A 5,205-nucleotide genomic window follows, 5' to 3' on the forward strand; every position below is an offset into this window, starting at 1 on the left:
TACTCTTCCCACTTTCGATGTTGATGCATCACATACATCCTCAACATGTCCTCCAATATCATGTTGACCCTCTTTGTCTGTCCATCAATATATAGATGATAAGTTGTACTGAAGGCCAACTTTGTGCCTAAACCTGCAAAGAACTCCTACTAAAACTTGGAAGTGAACTTTTCATCCCTGTCTGACACAATCTTCTTTGGAATACCATGCAGACTAATCACATCTATGATGAATACTTGTGCTACATTGCTAGCCGAGAATGTAGAATTCACTGGAATGAAGTGCGCAACCTTTGTCAACCTATCCACAATAACCATGATGGAATCATGTTGTCTCATTGTCCTTGGGAAACCTGTGATGAAGTCCATGGAAATGACCTCCCATTTCCACTCTAGAATTGCAATCGGTTGTAACAATCCACCTGGATGCTTATATTCTGCCTTCACACGCTAACAATCAAAACACCTAGCCACATACTCTGCTACATCCTTCTTTAGATTCGACCAATAATAAATTTTTTTCACTACATTCAATGTCTTCTGATAACCTGAGTGACCTGAATAAGGTTTCAGATAAAACTCCCTCAAGATCACCTTCTTGCACTCACTGTTATTGGACACGTATATCTTGTCTCTGAACCTAACCAATCCATATGTTGTAAGGCAATAGTCCACATCCTGTGCACCTAGACATGTACATGTACATGTACCTGTACTCTGCTACAACCTGTGCATAATCTCCATATACCTGACATCTTACTGACCTACCTGCAATATCCTATCCTATAAGCCAGTCCCATAGAAGCCCATAGTTTATAAGTGATTTACATGTATCTACCTACTAAGAGCATCTGCTGCCTTGTTCTCTTTACCCTTGATATATTTGATCTCGAAAGTGAACTCACTGATCATGGCCAACCACCGAGCCTGCCTACCATTCAAGTTCAGTTGGTCAAATAGATACTGTTACCCACTGTGATCACTCATCAACACAAATCTCCTACCTCGAAGATAGGGTCTCCACATCTTCCATGCATGTATGATCACTCCCTACTCAAGATCATGTGTGGGGTAGTTATGCTAATGCTCGTTTAGTTTTCGTGAGTCATAACATACCACTTGTCCATCCTGCATAAGGAATCCACCAAGTCATTTCTTGCAAGCATCTATGCATAATACAAACTATTTGTCTAGATCCACAATCTTTATCATTGGTGCATGTGTCAACAACTGCTTAAGCTACTCAAAACTAACCTCACACTCCTCTGTCCATTCAAACTTCTTACCTTTTCTTTGCAGTGATGTAATAGGATAAGCAATCTGTGAGAAGTTCCTAATGAACCTCATGTAATAACCCACCAATCCCATACAATTTCTCACCTCATCTACATTACTGGGAGCTACCCACTCCATGACGACCCTTATCTTTTCTGGATCTACTGCAATGCCCTCCTTGGAGAAAACATGCCCCAAGTAATGTACCTCAGTCTGAAAGAAACTGCACTTGCTAAGCTTAGCATACAACTAATTCTCTCTCAAAAATCTTAACATTGCTGCTAAATGCTCGACATGCTCTTCCTCATTTTTAGAATATACCAATATGTCATCAATGAACACAATAAAAAATTTATCCAAATAAAATGCAACACACTATTCATTAAGCACATAAATGTAGCTGGAGCATTAGTCAAACCGAATGGAAATACAACAAACTCATAATGCCCATACATGGTTTGGAAATTTGTCTTGTAAATGTTCTCCTCTTTGATGCATACCTGGTGATATTCGGATCTCAAATTGATCTTCGAGAACATTGCTGCTCCCTTCAATTGATCAAGAAAGTCATCAATCCTTGGTGACAGATACTTGTTCTTGATGGTCACTTTGTTCAACTACCTGTAGTCAATGCATAATTAGAGAGTCCCATCTTTCGTTTTCACAAACAAGACCGATGTGCCCCTAGGTAATACACTTGGCCTAATGTATCCCTTGTCCAACATTTCCTTTAACTATAGCTTCAACTATACCAACTCAGGTGTACTCATCCTGTAAGGTCTTTTTGATGCCGGAGTTCCCTGTGGCACCAAATCAATAGAAAAGTCTAGTTGCCTGTGAGGTGGAAATTCTGTAATGTCCTTAGGAAATACATCCTAAATTGATGTAGAACTGGGTACTTGCTCAACACATCTTCATCCTCAACTTCCTTCCTTTTGTCACCAGAAATGTGCAATGTGAATAACATACACCCTTTCCTACGACTGCGCTTTGCCTTCATAGTTGTTACCATCCTAACTGATGTGGATTTATTCTTTCCCTGTAAGACTCTGGGTTCTCCATTTTCATCCAAGCACTCAATGGCCTTATCATAAGAATCCACCTTGGTTCGAAGAAGGTACAACCAATCCATGCCCAACAACATAATGTATGATCCCAACAGTAATACATTCAAATGTGCTATGGTAAGCATACCATTCAAATCAAATTCACAAGCTCTTACCCAATGATGAACTCACTTCTTTGTACCTGTAGCCAACTGCAATAACCAAGATTCTGCATCCAATTCCTTCCTCAAACCACACTTATCCACCAAGTCAGGAATAACATAGCTATAAATAGATCCAGGGTCAATCAAAATAGAAATAACTTGATGACAAAGCTTACCATCCATCTCAATGATAGGTGCCTGATGGTTTGCATGTTTGTTATCCAATGCTGCATAAAACAAGGAACACTCTGACCAACATCCCCAAAAATATGTGTCTCCTGTACATTATATATCTGAGGCCTACCATCTTGATACTGTATACAAGATCTCTTGCGATGATCTCCTCCACAAGTCCAACACCACACAGGCTCCTTATTGTGCTCCCTAGATCGACGTCCCTATCCACTATCAAATGCATTGAACTTCTTAGATGGCATTGCATTTTCTTTATTACCTAAATCTTGTGGTCTTACTCACTTCTTGTCCCATTTTCCCTTGTTCTTTGCATTACCTTTCCAGTCTCGCTTAGTCTCAAATTTGCACTTCGATTGTTCGTAGCAATGCTTTAGCTTTCGGATGGCCTCCTTCAATGATCTAGGTTCATCAAACTCAATTATGTCTTTGAATTCCATTGGTGACCCACTAGTGAATCTTTGAATCTTGGCCTTATCCTCCTTGAGGTAAGACACATACCTTAGTAGCTCTAAGAACTTGCTAGTGTACTCATCATCTGTCATAGATCCCATCTTTAGCTCATAGAATTATTTTTCCCTGTCATCAAAGTATCTCTCCAATAGATACTTCCTCTTGAATAGCCGCTCAAAATCACTCCAAGTCAAGTCTTCCTCATGTATACCTCTGACATTCTTCACATCTTCCCACCAAATGTATGCTTTACCTTTGAGACTAAATGTAGCTACTTTGACTTTCATGTTCTCTAAATAGTCATGTAGCCTGAAGAACTTCCTCATGCCAAGCAACCATGCATCTGCATCTTGTGATTTCTTCACCTCTCGATCAAATGTAGGTGGCTTTGCTTTCTTAAACTCATCTTGAAAGTATCCATTATCACTCCTCCTATACAGATGATAACGATATCGATCATCATTCCTATCAGAACTAGAACTAGAATGGTACTTGTGTTTGTCACCTTTTCTATCGGAGTGTCCAACAATCTTCCATCCCTCACTATGTCATCTTTATCCAACCTGTGACCACCATGCGACCTACTACCATATGACCCATTAGTTTTGTCCTCCTACTCATGGTTGATCTGAAGTGGTCCTTGTCGATGCAAATATGACAAACTCTAAAGTATCACTGCATTTACCTCTGCTAGCTTCTACTGTGCCTATATGATTATGTCATTATCTACCTTACAACTCCTTATTTCTTCCTTTAAGATTCTTACTGTATCTGCGAAATCAGAAGAATTCCCAACACCATAATTCTCATTTGATTCATAAGGAGAGTCTTTGTAGTCTACCATCTTGCTAGCTATTTGATATTCTTCCTGTAAGGTATATCACGTCAGCTAAACCAAATCACAATAAACCAATGTACATTAATATAGCTTGGGGAGGATACCTTGTTTGCAAGATTGACAAATCAACGTGATACATGTATAACATAATCATGACAACATAAAACATAAGCATATAACCATGCAACCATCATTCTAGCTAGGGTCTAGTCACCAATGCATGACCTTATCAACAACGCATACCATAGCCTCATGCATGACAACAACCATTACATCATTGTACACTTGACCAAGGAATACAAGAATGCAACCAAGCATACAATAATGAAACCAATCATACAAAATGATACATGTAAGCGACATATAACAACATGTAACCAATCATACGCTCACGATGATGCACTCCACAATTACAACATCAACTTCCACTTGAATACATCATTGCAACCATGATCAAAACCATGCAAATACAACAAGCAGATGGAAATCAAGCATAAGAGACACACATGCAACCGATAGGCATGCCTGACAAACACACATGTCCCATCCAGTTCGAGGGGTTAACCATGCTTTGATACCACTCTATAACACCCTCCTCCCACATCTACCCAAGCAATTGTCCAGCCATGGTAAACATGCGACGATAGGCCACTATGATATGATTTGACTTCCTAAGTCACGTCAAGGAAGTGGAACGACAGAAACACACCATACAGAGCTTGAACATCATCATTAAGACCCTCAGGAACCATCCCAACCTTTTTTCCAACCAACCCCTGGGTCCCACTGAGATTTTGGACCACTTGACCCCCAAACGCTCCCATGCTATAGGCCTGCTAGCGTCCAGGAAGCTCTCGATGCTCCCATTCTATAGGCATGCCAACATCCAGGGACTATTTTTCTCAGTGTTGTGCCAGTGTCCCTGAGGGTTGAGCCACTTTTTTAGGACCAAAGCCCAGGTCACTGCCCAAAATTAAATGACACCTTCAGAATAGTAAGATAACAGGGAAATTATAGCACAAATGCAATTACTTGAATAAGACCTTGACTAGACCCCTACCAACCATGACATGCATTTCATCAAACATATCACAAATATGTAATCTACAGGTGTAAATAACAGATCTGAGCATACGGGTCTCATACTTAGCTGAGAATCGCTAAGAGGCATTGATGCCTCAACACATTAACTGCCATTTCATCCATTAGTTCATAGATACATTGTTTATTCATTTAAA

This window comes from Pinus tabuliformis, chromosome 7 (genome assembly GCF_031772625.1).
Source record: "Pinus tabuliformis cultivar Carrire ecotype Pingquan chromosome 7, CPIR1, whole genome shotgun sequence".
Lineage (NCBI taxonomy): Eukaryota > Viridiplantae > Streptophyta > Pinopsida > Pinales > Pinaceae > Pinus > Pinus tabuliformis.